The sequence below is a fragment of the Vulpes vulpes genome, chromosome 3 (genome assembly GCF_048418805.1).
Source record: "Vulpes vulpes isolate BD-2025 chromosome 3, VulVul3, whole genome shotgun sequence".
NCBI lineage: Eukaryota > Metazoa > Chordata > Mammalia > Carnivora > Canidae > Vulpes > Vulpes vulpes.
In genome coordinates this window covers 142,715,648-142,729,147 of record NC_132782.1, presented here as the reverse complement: position 1 = coordinate 142,729,147, position 13,500 = coordinate 142,715,648, and positions in this window count along the sequence as shown.

Sequence of the window (13,500 nt, the reverse complement as noted above, 5' to 3'; positions counted from 1 at the left end):
ACTCAAGGTACTGCATGGAGAATGTAGTCAATGCAGTGCATGAAGACCTGGTGTCAGACATCGAAGGAAAGGGAGAGTTTAGGCTGTGTTAAGATTTAAACAAATCAAAAAATCAAAAAAAAAAAAAAGATTTAAACAAATCAGTGTAAGACAAAAGTGAGAGATGCTAAGAAAAGGGCAAATTAAAGTGCATGAGCATAATGAAGTAAATATCAGAAATATTAAAAACATGAAAGAATTGTCACTAGAGATATAATTAGTGACATGGTTAACAAACATGAAATATTCCCTGAGATCCCTGGGTGGCTCAGTGGTTTGGCACTGCCTTCAGCCCAGGCTATGACCCCCAGGTCCCAGGTTCGAGTCCCACGTCGGGCTCCCTGCATGGAGCCTGCTTCTCCCTCTGCCTGTGTCTCTGCCTCTCTCTCTCTTTCTGTGTCTCTTGTGAATAAATAAATAAAATCTTAAAAAAAAATATTCCCTAATAATATGGGGAGAATAGCCAAAAGTGAATCTGACAAAGAAAAAATGAAAGTTATGAATGATAATGAAATGAAATTTAATTTGAGGACCCTGGGTGGCTCAGTTGGTTAAGCATCTGCATTTGGTTCAGGTCATGATCTCAGGGTCCTGGGACTGAATCCAGTATCAGGTTCCCTGCTCAGCAGGGAGTCTGTGTCTCCCTCTTCCTCTCCTTCTGTGATTTTTTTTTCACTCTGGCTCTCAAATAAAATCTTAAAAAAAAAAAAAAAGAAATTTAATTTGAATAAGTCGATCTTAGAAAGAAACAAGCTAATTGAAAGTGAAGCAATAAATAATGATATAAGCCATGGGAGAGGGGAAAAATAAATATACAGAGTAAAAGGCTGAATTGTAACATAAATCCATAGAGTTCCATACATAGATACAAGCTCATAAAATATTTCATTTTTGATGAAAAAGGAAAAAAATCACATAGATGCCTAAGAAAATAATAGAGAAACTGCAAAAGCTAAAGCCTCCAACTCTAATAAATGCTAAACGACTATCCATAGAGGTATGAAATAAAAAAGGCAGTAACCCAAGGATTTTATATATGGCTAAATACATGAGAATAACAGGGAAAAAAAAACAATGTATCCCCCCAAATCAGAAAATATACTACACGCCCCAATTTTATAATAATAGTTAAGAACTACTCTTTTTGATCAAGAGATGCTAAATAAATTCATATATTCATACAGACTGACATAAAATAACAGGACACAACAAAAAAAATTAGGTCTGGGCATTTTTCCTTTTCATACTTTGGACCCCAGATTAAAGAATTTAGTATCTGTTAGGTAGATTGAATAACCTAAATAACTCCTCAAAAGTTCTTTTTCATGCATTGCCAAGTTCTAAAAAAATTGTTAATAAATTCCCAGCTTGGGAACTATCCCCATTCTAATAAACTATATTGCAAATTTGTTGGTTACCTAGACAGTAACCAACAATGTTCCAATCTAGTAATTGTTTCCGTGGGCTAAACTATTAACTGGTTGGACTACTGTGGGAGAAGAATTATCCAAAAACATAATTTTTTTTCCTCATTTTCTCAAATCCTAAAAAATCAAAGTAGATTTGAGAACTGTGATTATCAATTTCCTTGAAAATGATAATTTTCATTTTCAAGGAAAATGAACAAGGAGTCTGCATCATTAGAACTCATAAAAATTGCTTGAGTCATTGAATTTTTTAATTGTGAGAAGTCCATAAACTACTTAGTTGAAGATATCTTCTGCGATGAATTCCACTTTATATCTTTTTACTGTGATATGTGAAGTTTCGGTTCAGGATGTTAAACACCATTATATCATAATCTTACGAGAAAAAGCATCTAAAAATCTGTCAATGAATATGCCAAATTTTTAACATTGTTAAGAAATGAATATTTAAAAGTAGATTTCTAATATTCTTTATTTCCCACTTTTCATAATAAAATTATTACATTGATTGTATAATCACAAATCTGATTTTTGAAAAACCAGTCAATACAATTTCAATATATCATGATCTGAATTCCAAAAATAAGTGGAAACAATAGAATGTCTCAAATGATAACATTTGGCAATTCTGGGAAGTGTAATATGAATAATAGTTTTCCATTTTGTACTTTTCTATATTTTTCTTATTTCACAATGAGGATGGGTGATATAATGAAAATTATCTTTACTGAAAAATATAAAAGCAAGGATATGCAAAGGATAAAATTTTACCTAGATATTCTTAAAGAAGAACCAATCATTAGTACGTATAGTATAGACATCAATGATTATTATGAAACTTTAATGATTATAACAAATTGATATTGCACAAGTACAAACAAACTGACCAATTAGGGAAGACAGAAATTCCATGCTTACATAATCACTCAATTTATAATAAAGATGATACTGAGGGGTGCTTCGGTGGCTCAGTGGTTCAGCATCTGCCTTTGGCTCAGCTCATGACCCTGGGGTCCTGGGATCGAGTCCTGCATCGGGCTCCCAGCAGGGAGGCCTGCTTCTCCCTCTGCCTGTGTCTCTGCCTCTCTCTGTGTGTCTCTCATGAATAAATAAATAAAATCTTAAAAAAAAAAGACAATACTGAAAGACAATGAAAAATGAGTCATCTTTTCAATGGTATTCGGTCAAGTCCATATCTATATGTGATTAAAAAAAACCTGGTCCTTAGGCTACACCAAAAAATTCTAGATCAATAGCTAAAATAAATGTGATGATGAAATATACACATAAAGAGAAAATATAGTAGAATATTTTTGTAGACTTGGAGTAGGCAAAGATTTTTCTTAAGCAGGACATAAAAGACACAAATCATTAAAAAAACAATAATAAATTAAACTTTAATAAAATCAAGAAATGCTGTTTATCAAAAGATACTAGTGATACTTCCATACTGCTTGCTGTCTTGCTATTGGGGCTAGTTATAAGGTATGTTCAGTTTGAGAATAATTATAAATAATACTTTATTTTAACATTTTATTTCATTTTATTTTTTCTCTATATATTTTGCTTCAATAAAAAGTTAAAACATGTAAGTGTATGTGTTTTTCTTTCCATAATATAATCATCAAAAAACTGTAGGACCTCAGATTTGGAAAGGACTCTGATCACACTTGTAGACATTCATCACTGCACTTCAGAATTTTTAATTAGACAATACAAGATGAAGTGTTCCTTTGCAAAAAGCTTATTGAGGTGAAATCCACCTAACGTAAAATCAACCATTTTTAAGTAAACGATTCCATGACCTTTAGTGCATTCACAATGTTGTGCAGTAACTACCTCTATTCAGTTCCAAAACATTTCCATCCCACCAAAACACAACTCCACAGCTGTTAAGCAATTTCTCCCCTTTCCCATCTACCCTCAGCCTTTGGCAACCACCAATGTGTATCTGTCTCTATGGATTTACCTGTTCTGGATATTTCGTATAGCTTGGGACCTTTTGTGTCTGATTTCTTTCACTGGCATTATAGTTTTGAGTTTTATCTCTGTGTTGCATGTATCAAAGCTTCATCTTTTTATAGCTGAACAATACTCCATTGTATACATATATCACAAATTTGTTTATCTATTTTATCGGTCGATGGCCATCTGGGCTATGTTCTGGCTATTGTGAACAGCACTGCTAGCAACATGCAATTACATGTATTGTTTGAATGCTTGTTGTTGATTGTTTTGAGTATGTACCCAGGAGTTGAAATGCTGGGTCATATGGTCCTCCTATGTTTCATTTTTGAGGAAGCTTCAAACCATTTTCCACATCAGCTGAACCATTTTTACATTCCTACCAGCAATGTACAGGGATTCCAAGGCATATTAAGTTTTACTATTTTATGTGTTTCATATTGAGACAAAAATTCATTTAGGTAAAATTTACATGCAGTGAAATGCAAGGATGTTAAAAGAACATTTTAATGAGTTTTGACAAATGTATAAAACCATGCGACCAGCATTCTGATCAATATAGAGAACATTTCTATTACCCTAGAAAATTTCTTCATATTACTTTTTATATCAGCATTGTTCTCATTTCTATAGTCCAAGTCTTTTCATTTTTATTGGTGCTAAATTGCTCTTTGTATGGCTATATAATTTGCTTATGCATTTTTCTGTTTATGAACATTTGGGCTTCTTAGTTTAGGATTATGAATAAAGCCAAAATAAAAAAAAGATTCTTTTGTGTGTAAATGCTTTCTTCTTTTTTGGGGGGTGGGGGTGGGGCAAATACCAAAGTGTAGAATTGATGGGCCATAGGGTAGGTGTATGATTGACTTTATAAGACATTGTCAGTTTCCAAGGTGGTTTTAACATTTTATACTGCACTGGCAACATACCAGAGTTCCAATTATTCTTCATGCTTGACAGTATTTGCTGTTGACAGTCTAAATTTTAGCTATTCCAGTGCATATAAAGTAGTATGTCACCGTAGTTTTGATTTGCTTTGCTCTGATGACGAATGATGTTGAACAATTTCTCATATCCTTGTTAGACATTTGCTTATTAGGCTTTTTTGTGTACAATTTGTTCAAGTCTGTGCTCAGGCTTTTATTGGTTTGTTACTCTATTATTGACAAGTAGAAGTTTTCAATACATTCTGGATCTAAGTTCTTTGTCAGATATATGGGTATTATGCATATTTTCTCCCAAATCTATGGCTTGCCCTTTCTCTTAGTGATGCTATCTGGGAAGAAGTCCATTTAATGGAACCCAGTTTGTGAATTATCTTTCCATTTTATGTTTTTTATTTTTATTTATTAAGAGACATTTTCCTAAAATCAGGAGATAGTCCCGTATCTCTTCTCTTATAAACTTCCTCCCTTACATTTTAAACATCATTCTCAATATTTGTGTGTAGTTTGAGAGAAGGATTCTCCTTTTTTTTTTTTCATGTTTATTCATGATGGTTTCAATGCCATTTGGGGAAGACTTTCTATTTCTCATTGAATTTCATAGACCTTTTTGTCAAAAAAAGAGTGAATTACAACAACGTTGGTGGCTCAGTGGTTTAGCACCGCCTTCAGCCCAGGGTGTGGTCCTAGGGACCTGGGACCCAGTCCCAGGTCAGGCTCCCTGCATGGAGCCTGCTTCTCCCTCTGCCTGTGTCTCTGCCTCTCTCTCTCTCTCTCTCTCTCTCTCTGTGTGTGTGTCTGTTTTGAATAAATAAATAAATAAATCTTTAAAAAAAAAGAATCAGTTAACCATGTAAATGTGGTTCTATTTTCGGTCTTTTTTTTTTTTTTTTTTTCCTCCAGTGATCTCTCAGTTTTCCTAGGTGTGAGCTATGGAACATATTTTTACTAATGGCAGGAAGAAAACAAGTATGACTATCATTGCTAGTACAGAATGTATATTGGAGATGGAGCATAAACTAATATCTATTCACTAAATTATGCTGCTTAACCGGGAAATACTACCCCACTCACTAGAAAACAGAGGCAGCCACTGTCCTTACATTTTGTTCACCACAGAATAATTTGGTCTGCTCTGTAATTTCATATAAATGGAATAATGCAACACATACTCATTACTCTTATAATAGAGAGACTTGAACAAGTTAATGAGATGATCCAGTAAACTCAAGAACTTAGTCTAGATATCAAGAACTAAAGTAAGATGAACGTGAACGATGGATGGATTGTGACCTAAGACAGAATTACGGTAAATGTTTTTTGGTGATCATTGTCATTTATTTTTATTTATATTTTGAACTTGAACTTATGAAATCATTGATGGTTTTGCCCCTGTAGCTCCCTTCACCTCATCTTTCCTCCTTCTGTGTTTCACCTGATAAAACATCTTCTCATTCTTTAAGACGTGTCATCCACAAAATTTTTACGACTCCAAACCATGTAGAAATGATTACTCTCTATTGCTTCAAGTATAAGCATAACAGCTTTTTTCACCCACTATTGACATAATGTCTACTTCTTTTTGAATCTTTTGAAGACAACAGCTGTGTCTTCTGTGTCTAGCATGTAACATATGTTCAGTAAATAAATGGGGATACCAGATTTTCATGTATGCATAAGCAAGGCCTAAATGTGCAATTCAGTTATGCAGTGATTCATTCATTTCTTCATCCACTCAGAATAGCCATAGATACTGAATAAGGCTCTGAAGTCACTACTAGAACTGAAGTCCCTGGCTTTGCGACCTGTTCACTGAGTAAACTTGAGCCATTTATTTAATCTCCCAGTGTCTCAGTTTCCTCGTCTGAAAATGAAGAAAATAAGAGTACCTACTTAATTCACAGAATGATATTAGGGAGTAAACGAGTAATGTTAGGAGTTAGGAGTTGCCTGGCTGACATCTCCTAACATGTAGGAAACATTCAAACAATTTAGCCATATTAATTTTTATTGAGAGAACCTATTGTGGGTTTTCACTATGGGCCAGACACTGAGCTATCATACCGTGTATTTCAAGGAACTCGTGATCTAATGTGAGAGAGAGATAAACACGATAAATAATTAGCAGTTTGAATGGAATCTTATAGGAGAATCTTATAGGAATCTTTTAGAGAATAGTCAATATCCTGGCTAATTAGGCAAGGCATTATCTGAACAGACAGTTGATGGATACATGAGTCTATGCCAAGTTGAGAAATAGAGGACAAGGCAGTGCAAACAGATGGAGCATAATGTGCAAAAACATGGCAGTGTTAGAAGATCTGGGACACTGAGGAAGGTTGAGATATGGAGAGGCAGAAGAAAATGGAGACAAATTTAAGTCGTCACCAGACAAAGTTGTCACATGCAATCTGGGTAGAAAGAGCCTCTGACTTGAAGTTAGGGAAGTCATGTGCAAGTGGCAGTCTTGTGTACAACTGAATATAACACTCAAAAGCACAGACATCCCCCCCCCCCCCGCCCTTCATTACACTCACATAATGCTTCCTAGAGCATGGCCAAGCAGGGACCGGTATAAAGTACCATGGGATCAAATAAACTCTTTTTGACATAGCTGAATGAAGAAAGGGCAAAAATTGGATAAGTTACATCAAAAATAAATCATATTTCTATTAGAGCTGCTAATTTTCTGACCCAGTCAAAAGATTCAGTTTTAAACTAATAAAGTAGCAGCAAAATAGGCTGATTTAAATTTCACCTTCTCTTACTTTCTATCCAACCCCTATTAGAAGTGCTAATATCCACAGGACCATAAAATGGCCTAAAGACCTCTTGTTGGAGGGATAAAGTGAGGATAATGAGGGTAAATTGAATAAATTGCATCAGGAAAATCAGGAGTTATTTGAGAACTCAATAGAACTTTGCAGGTTTCCTATATTTGAACCACCCTTTATATTTAAACTATCATTTTAGTGTAAGTTTTCTATATAAAATAAATGAACTAGAAATTATTCCAAGTTGGGATGAAGTACAAATGGTGAAGCAGATAGATTTAGCCACAACGTGAAATCCATTTTCAGACATAGCTAAATTCCAACACCCATGTTTCCACATAGTTATTATTTTATAGGAAGGAAATAGAAATATGATTTGCTATCCACAGATTTTTATTACACCATCATAGTGTAGGTGGGATTTTTATATTCTTTCACATTTTTCTCTTTTGCTGGTTTAGTCAAATTATAACTGAGCAAATGCTGTATTTTTTCATTCTAAATAACAAGATTGATGTGATAAAATTGAATTTTTAGGTAATCCATATCCTTTCTGTTGCTGAAGGCTACTACCCTTCTGGATATCTTTTTACTAAACAATGCCACATTCCCTGCCCCACCCCCCTGGCCCTGCAAGTAGATTTGAATCACAGAAACACATGGATTATCTATTCAGAACGTGAACTTGATGCTTTTCCCCTGCTTTGCCATTCACCAGCTGAGTGTACAGTCTTAGGTAATTTAGTTAATTTCTCTGCACTCATTTTTTCTGTCTGTAAAATGGAGATAATCGCAATACCTACCTCAGGAGGTCGTTAAAAACATTTGAGGTGATAGTTATAAAGCACATAGAGTAGTACTTGGCTAAAGTTTCTGCTCCTTAGCTACATTTATGTGCATAGCTCTTCAGACAGCAGTATCTGTAAAATCTCTTCTGCTGTGTTCATGGGAGTCATCTCACCCAGCTGCTCAGGCCTACTCCACATCCTATAGGTCTTTGAAGGCCCATGTTTGGCTCAGGGCCATCTCTTTATGGGGAAACTCCCTAGATTTCTTCCAACCTCTCTTCCACCCAGTATATTTTATCTCCTAATTCCTTTCTATGTGTTTGTAATAACAGTTACCCAACTTAGCACTTGATTCTAGGCCACGCATATATTTTGTCCATCCCAACCACTCTACAGAACCTTCATAGACATGGGGCCCAGGATAATAGTCTGCATTAATTGAGTCATTGATACCTGCCATGTATTATGCTAAATATTTGACATATATAACCTTGTTCCTCTCCACAACAACCTCAGATAGAGGTACTACTACTGTTTCCATTATATAGACAAATAAATTAAGGTTCAATAGTTAAGTAAATTACACAACTTCCATAATTAACAAGGAACAGAACTGTGACATATATATAGGTATTTGCTCTCAGGCTCAGATACCTAGAGCCTAAGTGCAGAGCCTCTGCTTCTGCTGGTAATTTGAGCCATGCAAAATGGATAATATTCAACTGTTTTGGAACTAGAAAAACTATACATTTCATATGTTTTAACTAGCCTTATCTGCAATGCCCAAAGTGGTTGTTTAACAATAGCTTGGTATCCTTGGATACAATATCCTTGGTATCCTTTGAATACAATGATATGTATTCAAAACTTCAAATTTCCTCTAAATAGTTCCCCATCTCCACCATTACTTGATATTCCCCTCATCTTATGTCTTCTCTGTTTTGAGCCAGTCTTCTGGGATATAAATTCATTCCATTGAAAATACTTAAACCAGTTGAAATTTCAATCTCTCTTTTTTTTTTCCGATCAGTATTCTCTTTTTAACTGATAGAAATTCCTCATTTTCTATTTACACAAATTCATATAATCACTAGTAGAACAAGCTTATTTGGACAAAAATTAATAAAAAGTTAAACAGTGAATACCTTCGCAAACCTCTTTCTGGTTAAGCTATATATATATATATATATATATGTTTTACATACGTATGTGCGTGTATATATATATTTTTTTTCCTCTCTCTGAATCTTTCTCTCAGAGTCATTCGCTGGTTTCCTTTGCTATACTCCAACTGCTGAGAAACCACAGCAAAATATAATTTGACCCTTCACTTCCTTTCAGTACACATGTAAGAGATAGTAAGATAGAAAATGTGCCAACTACATCCTTAAAAAATTCTATATCTTGGCAAAAAGTTGTTTTAGCCACTTATGAACAGTTTATGTACAAGTGGAGACAGAAGGAAAGGGTTCCAGTCCACACTCTACTGTTAACTATATATAGAATTTAGGGCAATAATTTTATGCTCTTTGAACTTGAGTTTACTTGTGTAAAATGGGAGCCATTGTATTCACCTCTCAGAAAGATTGTGCAGGATTGGATTATGAATTGTTTATTAAATTACCAAACTCTACTCAATGTACTATTTTTCCTCCAAACTCTCAATTTATGTCCATCTACCATACTTTTCTGACTTGTGCCAAACTTGCTGTCGATCTAACGTTATGGACCAGAAATCACCACCCAGAGTTTATCAGGAACCCCTAAACCAGATCTGACATGTATCTGCATCTGTGCCCCAGTGCCCAAGTCTAACCCCTGAGCCTGCCCTTGGCGTTGCTATAGTGTAACTACTTATAGATATAAGGGATTTGATGAAATTTGCTTTCAATTGATTTTTGAGCATACTTTCATCTTTCTGAAGAAGTTAGCTCATCTTCAAGGTATTTAGCATAGATAAAACTTTAAAAATACTTTTTAAGGATTGGATTAAATTTATTGCAATTAGAGATTAATATGTATATACATCATACTCAACTTTTTATTTTCTTCCAAGTGAAGGAACACACCTTCTTTGTAAGAGGTGACAAATAAATAATTTTATAAATACCCCAAAACATGCATTTTAATAAACTCTATTTTGTGTCGGTTTAGAAACTGCTGGAATATGCATACTCCAGAGATGATTCCCTCCTGCTCTATGCAGAGGAAAGAGTTTGAATCCCTTTGTCACAAGATGGATGTGAGTGATTTTCCTGAGCAAGCGCTACTTTTCTTTCTAGAAGAAGAACATAGTTAAGCATATCAACTTTGATACACCTCTTTTAACAGTTTCAAATTGGGGACTGCCACTTTAATAGCCCACACCTGGTTAAGATTCCTGTTCCATTGAATTCACACCGCAGTAATGAGCCCTGAACATCAGGCAGAGAACGTAATGAGAACAATGCAATTAATCACCAAATCGTGCTCAATTTCAATAACATGAAAATTTCTTTTACATTTTTTTTTCTCCCTAGAAATAATATTTTATGCAGTGGAAAAGGTAGGCAAGGTTTCAGTGATGAACAAAAAAAAGTGTCCTCAGATAAAAACAAAAAGCTAATAGTCAGCAGGCCACATGAAGGTGAGTGCATAAATCAAATACCTATACCATCTGTTATGGAAAATTAACAGGAATTAAGTGGCACACATTTCTAAAAATATGTTTTCTTCACAGCATGCAGAAGCACATCTTATGAATTAAATTTCTGAGGAAGAATATAAAAATTTATTTTCAATTAAGAAATCTTATCCTATTAAAACATAGGAAATCCTTTTCCTATTAAAGAAAAAGAAATTCACAACCAAACTTCTTGCTAGGTGAATCTACTTTTATAACTAAAACAAAACAGAACAAAACAAAACCCTAAAAAAATTCAAATCAGAAAACTGGCCTGGATGCCTGGAGATTTGAATACGTGTGAGTCACTAATTATTTGGGTGACATAGAGTCACTCAATTTCTCTAGGTTTGTTTCCTCATCTGCAAATAATAATAATAATAATAATAATAATAATAGCAATGGGAAAGTAAGGCTTGTGGATTCTACGTATCTGAAGAATAGAAATTGAGATGGACATTAATTTATCCCAATCACCTCTTACCAAATTCTTAGAGCAAAGGGGAAAAAGGTGCATTTGTGAAATTTTTTTTAAACAGGCTATCATTGCTATCCTTAAATTCTGACAGACTATGTATATTATACTAGAGACATAGGAAGAAGAGCTAAATCTCGTATTTTAATATTTGAATAAGATGTGGCCAGTTGTCTTGATACTGATGCAAAGCCTACATATTTATTACAGCACATACTTCTGAAGAAGATAGTTCATTAAGGACTATCATTTGACAAACAGGTGCAATGAGCCCACCTGCAAAATTAGTTTATATGCACATTTCTGGAAATAATTGAAACAAATTGAACATTTAGGCACTAACTATGAATTTTTTTGTAGAGGCATTCTTAATAATTTGCAAAAAATAAATTTTAAGAATATTTTTTAGAGCTTGGATAAAATTTATTGTAATTAGAAACTAATATATACCTTATGTGCTCTTTTAGCCTATACTTTTTAGTTTCTTCTAACTAAAGGAAAACATCTCCTTAGTCAGAGGAGCTGCTCCCTCCCTAATGAGACTATAATTTAGCATCTATATGTGGTATAAACCTTGTTTCCATTCACTTTGAAAAGAGTTGAGTGTGAAAGGCCATTATTCTTCATAGCGTGAGCACATTTTTTGAGATAAAAATGACAACGTGTCTTACACAAATTGCAGATCAGTTTACATGATTGCATTCCTGATTTTAATTTAACAGTGTCATGAACACTTCTTCAATTTCAACTAAAATAGCCGGACAAGAAATCCAAATGAGTAAAAGTAGTGATTGATGTAGAGGATGGCTATTGACATATTTAAAATACACCTTAGAGCTTAAGTTTGGTGTTGTAAACTGATTTCAGGCTGTCTCGAATAGAATATTTTATTTAACTTAAGCAGATAATATGTGAAAGCATTTTTTAAATGTAAGGACTGAAAAAAACACTAGCATTTGGTTGAACAAATGCTTGTGCTGCACACAAATGTCCCTTTGCATTCAAGAAGGATGTTCAGGTCCCAGTATGCCCACTTTGTAACAACCCAGTCCCAGTAAAAAAGGGAGAGATACCAGATGTGGTGGTTGGTGAGCACATTGATCGAGACTGTAACTACCTTCCTGGGAAGAAAGAGAAGATTTTTATGTACCGGTGCTCAAAAGAGGGGTGCAAGAAGAAAGAGATGCTGCAGGTGGCTTGTGACCAGTGTTGTGGCAGTTTCTGCATTCAGCATAGACACCCTCTGGATCACAGCTGCAAGCACGGGAGCCGCCCCATCAGTGTAGCCGGGTGAGAAGAGAGGCTGGCTCTGACGTGCTGGCTCACGTACAGTGACATCAATGGACCTGCCTGACCCCAGCAGTGGGGATAGGACAACGTTGAGAATTGTACTGACCTAAGTTGTTGAGGTGAGGAGTTTGTTGTAGGAGTTTGGATGAATATAATCTAAATTAAAATTGGATTTTACACACAAAAAAAGAAAAAAGGATGATCAGAGAGGTGAAGTCATTTGTCTAAAGATACACAGCGTTGGGCATTCAGCATTGGAATTCAAACCTAGAGAAATGGTTGATGTCATAACTTTTCCATCCATCAGAATATTATAGAACTTTGTTTTATTTTGAATACTTACATATAATGTGAGAGTTGTTTCAGCATTTTTGAAACCCCGTTTGTGGACTTCCACTTTATGAATAAGTTAGGGCTTAGATTAGCAAGGCTATCTCATATTATTTCTAGGTCTCTCCGTGCTTAATACTTGGGGTAGGTAGGGACTCTACAGATAAGCATCAAATCTTCCTCCAGTTGAGTGGCATTCTCACGAGCTATTAAAGATGTTTTAGTAATGGATCACAGAGTAACAGTATTATTTTTGAAGGTGTGATAGGTTGAGATCATGTCTGTCTTAATTATTAATGTGTGTCACTTCCTATCAATCTCTAATACATTTGAAGAAGAAATGAATTGGAAGAAATGGAAGATTTCTCATAGGCATAATAATGGTATCATAGGAAAGACACTCCCGGTGGTTTATTTTTGAAAACGTCTTCTGGAATAATGACTCTAATTACAGCCACTTTGATTTTATTTCAAAATAAATAAATAAATAAATAATAATAATAATAATAATATCTTAATGTTAATATAACATCAATAGTCTTCATTTCTTTTTCTTCAGAAAGGATTCTAACATCACTGTGGTGATTTCCAGAACTTTTGAGAGATCCAGAAAATGTTTTCTTTTTTTTTTCTAGAAGTTTGCCAATATTAACCTTTTTTTTTTTTTTTTTTTTTGTAATGCCCTTAGGATGGTCCCATTTCTCTATTTTTGTGCTTGGCCTCATGAGACAAGCCACAGGCAGATTATGATGTAATACAGTGCAGCAAATGTTATTAAAAGTGGTAAAATAAAATGCTGAGTGTGA